The sequence below is a fragment of the Lutra lutra genome, chromosome 7 (genome assembly GCF_902655055.1).
Source record: "Lutra lutra chromosome 7, mLutLut1.2, whole genome shotgun sequence".
Taxonomy (NCBI): domain Eukaryota; kingdom Metazoa; phylum Chordata; class Mammalia; order Carnivora; family Mustelidae; genus Lutra; species Lutra lutra.
In genome coordinates, this window is record NC_062284.1 from 70,591,825 (window position 1) to 70,605,954 (window position 14,130).

General features: G+C 42.4%; 1 protein-coding gene across 3 annotated transcripts in view; it reads left to right on the forward strand.

Annotated features, from left to right (window-relative positions):
- The first annotated feature begins 879 nt into the window (after nt 1-879).
- The window catches only part of MAPK6 (mitogen-activated protein kinase 6), a 39,333-nt gene continuing 26,082 nt past the window's right edge, over nt 880-14,130 (forward strand). Inside the window, exon 1 of one of the 3 annotated variants that reach the window (XM_047737344.1) lies at nt 880-1,018. The gene's annotated coding sequence lies outside the window, so the exon portion shown is untranslated. Of the gene's footprint in view, nt 1,019-1,483; nt 1,696-1,723; nt 1,888-14,130 lie in introns of those variants that run through there. The other 2 variants (XM_047737345.1, XM_047737346.1) reach the window with 2 other exon arrangements.

Here is a 14,130-nt window from a genome sequence, read left to right on the forward strand (position 1 = left end):
GACAAACGTTTGGTTCTCGTCAGAAATGATTAAGTCATTGAAAAAATATGCTGACCCGCGTCTCTAATTTCATAAATACCTACATAAATTTCCCATAAACACTGGAAAGGCTCCTTGGACCCAATAAGCAGTGGTAAATAAAACAAGTTTGTTCTTATCCAAGTGGTCCCAAGAAGGCACCAATCTACATTTCCCAAATTCTATGATTCAGGCCTAGCCCCAGCTCAGCAACAAGCCAGGTGCTCTCCTCCTTCCTGTTTTTTGCTTTCACAGTACCACCCCCCCTTCCTCCGGTTATATTGGGCTCCTTCTGATCCAGCTGAAAGGTCACCTGTGGCGACCTCACTTAGAAGCATTCCTCCTTCTTCCGTATCCTCAGGCAGAATTAATGACCTTCTGAGCACTGGGCCTCCAACAGCGTTTGCCTGGTACTTCGGCTGTTGCCTTCTAGCCAATCCATCTTCAGGCCCAACCTATAGTGTTCCGGGCCCATCCCTAGGCACATGGACGGAGGCTAACTCCTCTCGGATCGCCCAGTGGCTTGCCAGTAGGAGGTGCGCGGTAAACCACCGCCCCCACACCCCTCCAAGGAGTTTGGTCACTTTGAGCTGTAGTGCTGGGCTAAGTGCAGAGCTAGGAGGGCCTATCTGCCCACCTGCCAGCCAGCCCCGGGCCCAGTCCCCGCGGAGGCGGCTGACTAGACCGCGTGCCTCTCCCACCGCCCCCGGAGCGCGCGGAGCCCAGTCACCAGCGTTGGAAATTCCGGCGCGTGCAAGCTCTCGGGGCCGGGCGGGGGCGGGGGAACCCGTGGAGTGAGCCTGTGACGCGAGGGGGCGTGGCTCGCGAAAACCCCGCCCCCTCTCCCTCGCCCTCTCTCGCGGGTCGGGGTTACATGGCGGCGACTGCGGCAAAGCGAGAGCCTCGGAGACGCCGCTGCCGCCAGCACAGCCGGAGACCTGAGCCGACATTGGGGGCTGTTCGCGGGCCCCGCACTCCCTCGATGAGCCGGAGAAGTCCCGTGAGTGTGTGTGTGTGTGTGTACGTGTGCGGGGCGCGCTGGCGGGGCGGCGCGGAAGGGCGCCGCGGCGGGCCCGGCGGCGGCGGCGGAGCCGGCTCCCTCCTCCATTGTGTGTGACCCTCCGGCGGCCGCCGCTCAACAAAGGCGCTTTTGTTCCGTCTCCGGCCCGCCCGTCCGCCCGCCGGCCCTCCCGCTCGGGCCTGGCCGGCGCGTCCCCGCGCGGGCTGGCGGGCTGGCGGGCTGGCCGGCGGAGGGCCGGGGTCCCCGCGTGGGGCCGGCGGAGCGGCCGGCGCGCCCCTCCCACCCGGCACGCCCCTCGCCGGCCTCCCGGCCGGGCCGCGCCCGCCAGCCCTGGGGCCCCGCCGCTCGGCTGCGGCGCCGCCGCCCGCGCGCGGTTCCGCGGGTTCGAAGCCCGCCCCGGCGGGCGAGGGGCGGCGGCTGGGAGGGGTGGCCCGGGGAGCGTGAGGTGGCGCGGAGTCTCGCCTTCCTGGCGCGCTGCCCTCGAAATGCTCCCGCGTCTCCTCCCCCATCCCACTCGGGTGACTCGGCCTCAGCTGACTCCGGCCGGGCAAAGTCCCCGGCGGACTCGGTGAACTGCGTAGTGCGCTCCGCTCACCCGGCTGGTTTCGGAGCCCCGGAGTCCTCTGCCCAAGTTCTGAGTTCTGGTCGTAAACGAGGTACAGAAAACTTGTCCGGCTCTGAATTGCTCATTTCTCTGCTCCCCCGCTCCCCCTCCCTGCTGCAGCCTTTCCCTGGCTGTTCGGGACGCGGAGCGCTGGTCTGTGAAAGTGCTTCAATGGAAACTTGTTTTGTCCGTCACCGAAAAGGGCCTCTTGGCTTGGCCGTGCGTTTCTGCCTGCCTTGGCGAGGTGCGTGGAGAAGTAGAGGTCTCTTGGCTGCCTTTTGTTCCTCGGCTTCATAGGACTCCACTGGTTCAGGTGTTACGTGGGAGCTCTGTGAAGCAGGATCTTTTTGATTCCTTTCCTGTTTTATTTTCTCTTTTGCTTGCTCATTGGCAAAGGTCCAGTGAAGTGGTGGGATTAGAAGCCTTACTGCATTTGCAGCAAAATTCCTGTTGTTTTCCTCAATGCTAAAAATGCTCTTAAAAATCAGTATTAACTTTTTTTTTTTTAACGATATAAGATTTGTCAAGGGGGAAAAAAATTAACGGGGGACAAAATGGAGTGCAGACCTCTCCAGAGTAATTTTCTGATTGCTGCTGCTTCTAGCCTTGTTAGTTTTTAAGGTTCTGCTTGGACATTGTCTCTCTCTTCAACCTTGGGAAACTGAGGTGGAAACAGTAATTTGACTAGAAGAATGTAGGGTCCAGTCCAAACAGGGCCTGGCCCTGAAAAGGAACTACCTCTAGAGTTTATTATTAGAGATGTCAGATTTTAACGTTTGAAAAATAATCTTGAATTGGGTGGAAGAATCTCTAAGATCTCTAACGGGTAGTTGTTCAAACACGTTTATGAAGGGTTTGCTTGCTATGTGCCAGGGAGTGTAAAGTCCTTTCACATATATATGTTACATCACTTAATAAGAATTGCCTGGTGAAACTTGTAAAATTGCTTATTGGTGTTCTAAATTCAGTAATTGCAGTCATCTAGGAAATATGCCAGATTTGAGCAGGACATGTTATTTAGATTTTACTGTTCAGGAAAAAAAACAACTGGCAAACAGAATTGTTTATAAAAACCTTTATATATATTTTGGAGTTTGGTTACTTGCAAAGAAGGATTCAATGTAGTGTTTGGCTATTTGTAATTGAGAAAGAATCTAAAGAAGATTGATTTGAAGATGGGTTAATTTTGTAAAAGAAACAGTACATGTTCTAATGACAAGTGTTAGTACTAAATGTGTTGCAGTGTTTTGCATAAGTTCATTTAAACATCGTGAGAATTCATAACTGACAAAATAGTGAGGTTTGCTGACTCAGGGTACATTGGTGTAGGGGATGGGGTCTGGTAGGAGGAAGCTCAGAAGTGCTGCAAGTTTTGAGTTGGGTGATGACTCATACTGCCCACGGACTGCTACGTGGCCCCCTTTTTTTTTTATACACTGTATTTTTTTAAATGATAGGGCTAAAATGTTTCTATCCACATTATAATTCTCTCTCAAAAAGAACCACAGTTTCTCTAAGAGTAATAGCTTCTTAAATTGCATTTTAAAAGGAGATCAGATATCCTACAGGTGGAATTTTATAACATTTGTTGACAGGAAAAGGTGAAATTAATTGCTGGTCAGTTGTTAAAAGTTTGATACTAGCAGTTTTCTCTTACTGAGAAAGATTTGTTACAGATTATTAAAGAATTTTATGGTGTGAGTAGAAATTAGGCTTATGTTCTCATTGGTAACATAAAAGTTACCTTTATAATATCTAGAAACTAGTTTAAGTGTTGTAAAAGTGCAGAAGTATTAATCAGATATAGCTCTGAACATGAACATTTCATTCAGACAGAATTATACAATAGTGCTTTCTCCCAATCTGTATGGATTTTCTTTGTGTTTTTATGATACATATGAATTTTCTGTTTTAATAAAGACAACTTGAAGTAGGTATTGTTACAGGCACTTTTCCATCCTTTTTTTTTTTTTTTTTTAAGATTTAAAAAAATTTTTTTAAGTAGTCTCTACACACATCATGGGGCTCGAACCCACAACCCTGAGATCAAGAGTCATATGTTCCACCAACTGAGTCAGCCAGGCGACCCTCATCAGTTTTTTTTAAAGATAAGCAGAACATACAGTTCCAAATTTAGGACCCACACTGAAATTTGGTAATAAGATATTTTGACTGATTTTTAAAAGCCACCTTTTAGCAGGTTGTCCTAAATTAAGATTGGGAGGGGAAAAAAGAGTGAGAATAGCAGTTTGTTTTAAAAGTGAGAAGAAAAAACTCCTCATCTCTTAGTTTTTTTTTATATACTGTTTTATCTTCTCAAAATGATTTATTTGAAGAGTTTCCTAAGTAGTAAAGTGTATTATTAAAGTGAATTAAATCTTTGGAAAGATTTTGGAAGTGCCTGACATGATTTATATAGAAGAACTTTAATGAAGTTTAATTTAAACTTTAAAATATATTTCTTATTAAAGGAAATATAAAAATATAAATATAAAAAAATGTAGATTTTCAAAACATCCTATCACCTAGAAGTTGAACATGTATTTCCAGGGTTGTTGTTGTTGTTTTTCAAGTTTTTATTTATTTATTTGAGAGCATGGAGGCAGGGGAAGCATTGAGGGAGAGTGAGAGTGAGAGGGAGAAGCAGATTCCCCACTGGGCAGAGAGCCTGCCATGGGAATCAATCCCAGGATCCTGGAATCATGCATGACCTGAGGCAAAGGCAGATGCTTAACCAACCACCTAGAGCCACTCAGGAGCCCTCCAGTTTTTTCTTTGTTTGTTTTTTAAGAATATAAGTAATTACCTGTCATGCATAATTCAGAATTTATGAACAGACTGGATGTTTTAGGCTGTCTCCTTTTTATGAGATATTGCTTTATGAAATGGTGAGCCACACTGTTCATTTCATTGTTTGCATTGCCTGTTTGAACCATGTATGACTGTAGGGCCCCTGTTGAAATAGGAGGCTGTCCCAAGGGTAGTTCTTTGTGGCATTGTTGGCTGTCCCATGTCAGCTCTTTCAGCCTGTTCTGTGGACTGTTAACATTACTTTGTTGCCTGTTAGAGGCATGGGGATTTGGGTCACTTTTTTATTGCTCAGAGCCTTGACTGAAACTTCACAAAAACAAAACAACAGTAATGTTATTGTAGTTAATGGCTTTTTCCAGGGAGTTGCTTTTCATGTAGAACTGATGCTTTTAAGGTAACAGTAGTACAGGCTGAGTCCTGCATTGTTTTTTTTTTTCTTCCATGAGCTATGTATTTAGAAAATATAGTGTGCCCCTCTGGTGATTCTTAGTGGTTTGTCTTTCATACACGTCAGCCTTTTAAATCCATTTCTGAAAAATTGTACAGAGATTGAATATTTATATGGCAAATCACATTTTCCCATTGCTTTTCATTTAAATTTAGAATGTCTTTTCATGGGAAAAAAAAATGGTAGCACAAATATTGTTTGTTAGAATCCTGGCATTTACTTCAGGGAAGAAACTTCCTCTGCAAAAAGCGAAATCTCTGCATTTCATTCTGTACAAACTGCATGTTAGTGTTTACAGGGGGTTCATGACCATTGTCTTTTCCCAGTTACTTGACAGCTGAGGAAACTGAGGCCCAGAGAGAACTAAGATCTTAGTACACAAAGTGTGATTGCTGGACCAGCAGTATTAACATCACCTATGAATATGTTAGTGCAGAATTCTTGACCCCATCCCAAGACCTACTGAATTAGAATCTACATTTTCACAGGATTCTTAGGTGATTCAAATGCACATTCATTCCAGAAGCACTGTTAAATGATACACATACATCGTTGCTCAGCTGGCTAGTGCTGATTTGGAAAACTCAGATCTTTTGAGTTATTCCTTTTATTGGCTCTCCTGAAAAAAGTCAGAAGAAAAATTGAAGATCTAATTAATCACTGTTCAGTAGCACTTTCTATGATGATGGAAGTCTCTATTCTTTGTTGTCTATTGAAGTAGCCAACTAGCCACATCTGAGTGTTGAGCACTTAACAATGGTGGCTAGTGCACCTGAGGAACTGAATTTTTAATTTAATTTTAATTACTTTTAAATAGCTGCAAGTAGCTAGTGGCTACCATATTGGACAGCTCATATCTGGGTGATTTATGTTGACACTAAATTTAAAGTAATCTAAGCTGTAATTTAATAACTGATTAGGCTCAGTTTAATAATTTCCTCCTTCATTTATAAATTGGAGAGATGGTCAGTTTCTAACTGCCTACTTTTTCAGTATGCCCAGATAGGATTTTTTTTTGCCCAGATACGATTTTGTAGTTATTATAAAGCACTGCCAGTTTTCTGATTGATACTTTTGTAAAATAAGTTGCAAGAATGTGTTTTCCTGTTTGTCTTAATAAAGGCATTTTCACTTAGATGAAAAAAAATTAAAAATAGTTGTTAAATAAATGTTCCTTAATTAGCTTATAGATAGCATGGAGGGGACCGTTTTTACCTCGGGCCTACTACTTCCAGGCTCATTGGTACTTGTTAGCTGCCAGATTTATCTGCCGTTTTTTAATGTTATTTCCAGGTGTGGAAACATTGGTTCTTAACCTGTCACCTTAGGTAGTGGTAAGATTCTAACCCTAAAGTGAATCAGACTGGCCTGTGACTAAATCTTGACATTTACTATATATGTGATTTCAGTGAAGTTGCTTTACTTCTCAGAGCATCCGTACTCTTGTTTGTAAAATAAGACTGACAAGGTACTTTATGGTTTTGAGTAGCAAAATAATTTGTCACAGAAAATGCCTGGCACTGAATGCATACTCAGTAGATACAAATTACCTTCCCAAGCTCTCCTGCTTAGCTTTTCTAGCCTTCTGTAATTTATTCTTATGCTTGAGATTTCAACCAGGCTTAAATTATACTCTGATGTTAAATTTTATCAGTTCCCACTGGTTGCTCTAACTTCAGGCTTTGCTTCACTCATGTTTATCCCTTGTAGATTCTTCGGCTTTTGCTTTGGATTCCTTCCCTTCACTTCTTAAGGACTCATCTCTTGCTTGCATCATGCATTTTTCCCTTTCTGTTGGGTTGTCTTTATTAGTATACAAATGTGCTGTAAACTATACTGTCCAGTCTGGTAGCTACTGGCTACATGTGGCTATTTATTTATTTATTTTGTAAGATTTTAAAATTTTATTTATTTGAGAGAGAGAGAGAGGTCACAAATAGGCAGAGAGGCAGGCAGAGAGAGAGGGGAAGGCAGGCTTCCCACTAAGCAGAGAGCCCGATGCAGGGCTCCATCCCAGGACCCTGAGATCATGACCTGAGCTGAAGGCAAAGGCTTAACCCACTGAGCCACCCAGGCGACCCTATTTATTTATTTTTTTAAAAAAGATTTTATTTATTTGAGAGTGAGTGAAAGAGAGCATGGGGGTGGAGGAGGGAAGGGTCAGAGGGAGAAGCAGACTCCCTGCTAAGCAGGGAGCCCCATGTGGGTTTGATCCTGGAACTCTGGGATCGAGACCTGAGCCTAAGGCAGATGGATGCTTAACTTACTGAGCCACCCAGGCACCCCATGTGTGGCTATTTAAATAAAAATTTATGGGGCATCTGGTTGGCTCAGTCGTTAAGCATCTGCCTTCGGCTCAGGGCATGGTCCTCAGGTCCTGGGATAGAGCCCAGTGTGGGACTCCCTGCTCAGTGGGAAGCCTGCTTCTCCCTTTCCCACTCCCCCAGCTTGTGTTCCCTCTCTCATTGTGTCTCTCTCTGTCAAATAAATAAAAATTTATTTAGAAAAAAATTAGTTTCTCAGCCCTGCTCACCACATTTCATTTATTCAGTAATTGGCTACCGTATTGAACAGTATGGATATAGAAATCTGTTACAAACCCTCTCAGATTCCATTTTCTCTTTTAGCTATTGTCTAGTTTCTCATTTCTCTGATCATCTTTCAAGCAAATTTTCAAGAGTTGTCTTTGTGTGTTCTCTTCACTTTGCTCCTCAGCCTATTCCGGATTGACTTCTGTTAAGCCATCTCACCACTTGAAATTGCTCTAATCAAGACATCAACGACTTTAATTTGCCAAATCCATCTTACAGGATCTTGTGACAGCTTTCAATATAGTTGACCATTGTTTTCTGCATATTCACCTGCTTTTCTTAGCTTATGAAACTTATTCTTGTTTTTCTCCTACTTCACACCTTGGCATAAGTTTTTACAGGCTTCTCTCATCTACTTGCCTTCATGTATTGGCATATCCCAGAGTTTAGTTCCTGCCCTCCTCCACCTTTCTAAATTCTTTCCGCAAATGGTCTCATTCAATTTATTAAGTACTATCTACATGTGAGTAATTCTCAGATTTACATTTAGACTTCTTGCCTGAACTCCAGACACATTATCCAATTGCGTGCTTGATGTTACCACTCACTTATTTAAATAGACACTACATGAATAGGCTTAACGTATCCAAAATAGAACTCTCTTTCCCGTATCATTCTCCCAGTTTTCCCCCTCTCAGTAATTGGCATGTAGGAGTTATTCTTAAATCCTCTTCCCCTTATCCCCCATATCTAATCTATCACCAAGTTCTCTTGGTGTACTGGTCAATAAAAAAAAAAAATCATCATTATTTGAAAGAAGATCTTGGGCTTTGGTTTATAATCTGAGATTCAGATCATAGTTCTTTCATTGATGTGTAATGTTGAATGTATTATTTAAATTCTCTGAAGTAAAGTGCATAAAACCCATACAGTCTAGTTACGATTTATTATAAGAGTATATGTCCAGTACACTGCTTTACGCATAATACATTCTTAATCAAGCTTGATATTTTTGTTTTTTATATTCTTTGAAAACTCAGATATTAAAAATGCTGTTCTCATGTTCAGTGCCTTTATTATATAAACAAATCCTTTTTTTCCCATTAATTGCTTTTATAATAGTTGATAATGTGGGATAGATATGTGCCAAACATACTTATATCCTCCAATTTGAACTTTGGGTCCATAGTCCATAATACAATTTTTTACTGTCTTGAAAGTGTATACTTTTAAAGCAGGAAGTACAGCCCCTCAAAGTTATTTCATTTAAAATATGTATGTTTACCTTGATTAACATGGTTAATTTCCATTTCCTTTGGAACTATCCATGAATCTGTGATGGTACTTTAATGTTAACTTACTGGTTTATATTATGATTGATGTAAAAGTACACAAAAACTACTTGCAGTTGGTGATTTATTTAGTTTTCTTTTTAACCTTCCTTTTACTCTCCATTGATGGGCATGTTATTAAGTAAACATAATGACCAAAAAGGAAGGTGTTTAAAGACGACGCATGAGCCTTTCAGTAGTTATCATAATTTTTTTAAAATAATCTAAACTATTTCACCAATACTGTAAACCTTATGATAACACGATTCGGTTCACCCCCTCCAACACTGAGCGCTTGTTTTCTTTTATTTCTACATGTGCTATAAACCTCGTAATACATTATTATTTTGCTTTAAATAATCAGTAGTCTCTTAAAGACATTTCAGCCTGTAGACAAGGGGTGCCTGGGTGGCTCAGTTGGTTAAGCATCTGCCTTTGGCTTAGGTCATGATCCCAGGGTCCTGAGATTGAGTCCTGTGACGGGCTCCCTGCTCAGCTGGGGGAGTCTGCTCCTTCTCCCTCTGCCTCTCCCCCCTGCTCGTGTGCATGTGCGCTCTCTCAAATAAATAAAATCTTCAAAAAAAAAAAAAAATATGGGGGCGCCTGGGTGGCTCAGTGGGTTAAGCCTCTGCCTTTGGCTCAGGTCATAATCTCAGGGTCCTGGTATGGAGCCCCACATTGGGCTCTCTGCTCAGCAGGGAGCCTGCTCCCCCCCCCCCACCCCCGCCTGCCTCTCTGCCTACTTGTGATCTCTGTCTGTCAAATAAATAAATCTTAAAAAAAAACAAACATGTAGATAAGTTTTCTGTTTTTTTTTTTTTTTAAAGACCTTTTATATTTTCTAATTATTTATACTTTCTGGAGATTTTGTTCCTTTGTGCAGGTTCCATTTGTTGTCATTTTCCTTCAGCATAAGAACTTCTAACATTTCTTTAGCAAAACTCTGAAGTGCTATAGGAAAGATGTTAGGGTTCAAAGCTGATGGCCAAGAAAGAATTCTTGAGACATCTTTGGTGCAAACAGGTGATTTTATTAAGGCACGGGGACAGGACCCATGGGCAGAAAGAGCTGCACCGGGGTCATGAAGAGTGGCCTGTTATATAATTTCAAGTTGGGAGGGGGTTAGGGATAGCGTATGTCTCAAAGGAATTTGGAAGCAAGGTGTCCAGGACCTTGAAGGGGCTACCTATTGTTAGGAAAAGATCGCTTATTACTGTCTAATAAAACCTTAGTCATGAGACCCTTCAGATGTATATTGGTAGGCCATATCCTTGGCTCGCAGGGTGGGGGGAGAGGTGATTGCTACCATGTATCTTGGGGGTTTTAGAGATAAAGGAAGTTTCCAAAAGAATTTTTATATGTTAAAGTAGGCTTACTGGATCTGGTAGGGTGGGGGTGTCGAACTAGGATTGCCTTTTGCCCTTGGCAAAGTGTCAACGTGGAGGCAGTTGAGTCCCTAGAGGATTGTCAAGGACTTGTCAGTGGGCTGTAGGTAGTAAGGAAATTTAATAATTCTTCTGCCTTTGTTTCCCACATCGTGAGGGAGACCAATTCTTTTCACTTTTGTCTCTTTGAAAATGTCTTTATTTCGTTTTCATTTTTGAATGAAGATCTTCATTTCATCTTCATTTCCCTAGGTACAGAATTCTGGGTTGATATTTCTCTTTTTGGCACTTGAAAAATGATGTTCTCTTGTCTTCTGGCTTTCATCGTTTCTAGTGATAAATCAGGTATCCCTCCTATTGTACTTCCCTAGTATATAGTTAACTCTCTTTCACCTGGTTCCTTTTAACAGTTGCTCTCCCCGCCCCCTCACCTCGCCATTTTCAACAGTTTGGCTATGATAGACCTAGGTATGGGTTTCTTTTACTTATTCTGCCTGTAGTTCATTTGAGTACTTGGGTCTGTGAGTTGGTGTCTTTTGTCAGTTTTGGAAAATTGTTTAGTTTTGTTTTGTTATTTATTTTTTAAAAAGATTTTGTCAGAGAGAGTGCACACATGCCCAAGCGGGGGGAGCAGCAGGCAGAGGAAGAAGCAGGTTCCCTGCTAGGCAAGGAGCCTGATGTAGGACTCGATCCCAGGACCCTGTGATCAAGACTTGAGCCAGAGGTAGATGCTTAACTGATGGAGCCACCCACGTCACCTTGTTTTGTTTTTTAAAGATTTATCTATTTTAGAGAGAGAGAGAGAGCAGGAGGGGCAGAGGGAGAGAGGATCTCAAGCAGACTCTGGAATGAGCAGAGACCCTAACATGGGGCTCAGTCTCACAGCCCTGAGATCATGACCTGAGCTGAAACCAAGAGTCGGACATGTAACCAACTGTGCCACCCAGACACCTTGGTTTTAGAAAATTTTTTCTATGATCTCTTCTTATACTTCTATCCTGTCAGCTTTCTGAACCTGTTCAGCTTAGCTGCCAGCAGCTCTTTGGACTGCTTGGACATTTTCTTTGCTCTCCAATACCACCTCAGGTTTTCTTTTCTTTTCTTTCCTTTCTCTTTCTTTCTTTCTCTAGACACAGAGAGCAAGAGATCACAAGTAGGCAGAGCTGCAGGCAGAGAGTGAGAGGGAAGCAGGCTCCCCGCTGAGCAGACAGCCTGATGCAGGGCTCGATCCCAGGACCCTGAGATCATGACCTGAGACGAAGGCAGAGGCTTAACCCACTGAGCCACTCAGGCACCCCTCTCCTCAGTTTTTCTCTACTTCATGTTTGTGCCCTGTTTATTTGCCTTAGGGATACTATCTGCCTTGTACTCAGAATACATTGGAGGGGTTTATCTCATGCTTTTTGACTTGTCCTCCACCTTCAGAGCAGCTGCCTTGGATGTGATGGAGGCCTGTATATTTTATGAGATACTCTCTTAGCTTTCCTGCCTTGCCCTCAGACTTTAGCTCTCTGTGATGACCTGTGGGAAGGAATTGGCAGGTGGGACTTATAGCTGGGCCTCCTCTGAATTCTAATCTGTTAATTGCAACCACATTCAGCTAATAAAAGTTGGTTATAAATTTGGCTGGTTTCTTCTCAATTCTGTTAGTGGAAATTTCCTTGCTTTGCCACTTTGCCAGGAATGAGAATAGCCATGGTCTCTTTTATGAAAGGCTTAATATTTTCTAGAATTTAGTTTATTTAGATTTCTTTGCATCTTTAGCTTTCCTGATGGGTTTTTCAAAAACTACAGTATTGTAGGTTATCTATCTTATCATGTTATATGGTGTGAGTAATGGTGTTTTGTAATTTTTCTGCATTCTAATCAGAAGTGGAAATCCTGAACTTTTCATTAAAATGATAAAACTTGGGGCGCCTGGGTGGCTCAGTGGGTTAAGCCGCTGCCTTCGGCTCAGGTCATGATCCCAGGTCCTGGGTTCGAGCCCCGCATAGGGCTTTCCGCTCGGCGGGGAGCCTGCTTCCTCCTCTCTCTCTGCTTGCCTCTCTGCCTACTTGTGATTTCTCTCTGTCAAATAAATAAATAAAATCTTTAAAAAAAAAAATGATAAAACTTTAGAGCTGGAAGAGGCCGTAGAAGTCATGTAGTTTAGCTACATCATTTTCCTGATGAGGAACTGAGGCCTAGAAATGCTTTGATTATAAGCTAATTTAGCCATGGACCCTGGACTAGATGTCACATCTCCTTAACTCATTTTTTTCCCCTTTTAATATGGTTTTAGTGAAACCAGAGAGGAATTTTTCAGTAGTATGAAACTTCAGTGTGAATCTGATAGGAAACTTACACTTTTTTTTTTTTTTAAATCTTGTAAGCTTTGTTCAGCCTTAAAGAAAATGAGAAACAAAGGAAGAAGGATATTCCAGGAAAGTTATATGCTGTTCTGATTCATTTTTTTAAAAAATTGGGTACTCACCAATAAAGCTTGTGGTTCTCCCTTTGATGAGAGTCCAGAAATATTTTGTATGGATGGCCTTGCATGTTGTGGCCTTCATACCCTCACTAGGGTTAGCTGAAAAATGACAGCAGTTATATTTGGTGTGCAGTCTGGAAAGCAGTGGTGTTAAATGCCATAGAGCCTGCTAGATGGACTGAAGAATAATCAGAATAATGTCAAGGTCTCACATATCTTCACGATACCTACTTGGTATCACATGGGCTAATGGGACTTTTTATAGAATCCTGCTTGTCTGCTAATCTAAGACACTATTTCAGTGGCATAATCCCTTCTTACTACCTCAACAGAATAAAACAGGAGCTATAACAAAGTTGAAGTTTTCTTTTTTTTCTTCAGTCTGAGTTAGTTGAAATCCTTGCTTTCTTCACATATTGACAAACCTATGTGTTTACCATACAGTGAAGCTCCTGGGGGGAATTCCTGGAAAGGAAAAGTACCATATCTAGGAGTCATCACTGATGTTCCCCCAGTAGGTCAGAGTGTGAGCAGATTCTGAGGAAGTTGAGGCTAGAGCTTGTTTTCTCCAGAATGTTTTACTATCAAATAAAATATGCTGTTTACATTAATTCAGTTAGTACAGTTTATAAAGTGCCTACTAAGCACCCAGGTACTATGCTCAGAAAGTATTACTAAAGCAACTGAGTTTCAAATCTTTTATTTATTTTTTAAAAAAATTTTATTTACTTATCAGAGAGAGAGAGAGAGTAGAGGGAGGGCTGGAGGGAGAGAAACTCAAGCAGACTCCATGCTGAGTGTGGAGTCCAACGTGGGGCTTGATCCCATGACACCAAGATCACAGCCTGAGCTAAAATCAAGAGTCAGACACTAAACTGACTGAGCCACCCAGGCGCCCCTCAAACGTTTTATTTTATTTTATTTTTTAAAAGATTTTATTTGACAGAGGATAAGCGGGGAGAGTGACAGGCAGAGGGAGAGGGAGAAGTAGGCTGCCTGCTGAGCAGGGAGCCTGATGCAGAACTCAGTCCCAAAACCCTGAGATCATGACCTGAGCCGAAGGCAGCCGCTTAGCTGACTGAGCGACCCAGGCATCCCTCAAACCTTTTATTTTAAAATAGAGTTACATACAACAAAGCGGAGGGAGGGGAAAGTGGTAAGGTGATGCCCTGGGAAATGGTACCCTAGAAGAGCAGAGGCACCTGAAGAATAGAGATTAGACTAGACGAGGGAAGAATGGCCTAAGACAGGGAAGGAGAATAGTATTAGAAAAGAGAGGAGGAAGAAGTTAGTGGGACAGAGAGGAAGCAACTACAATGACCTAGGAGTTTGTGCTCCATGAGGTCAGGATGATTTTTTTGTTGTTGTTGTTTTAACCTATTTTGACCCCTGCTATACCTTTATGCCAAAAACAACATCTGGCATATGATAAACACTCAGCAAGGTTTTGTAGAGTAAAAATGGATGGATGGTAGAATTGAAGCTGTTTTAGTCAAAGCTTTTCAGAACAT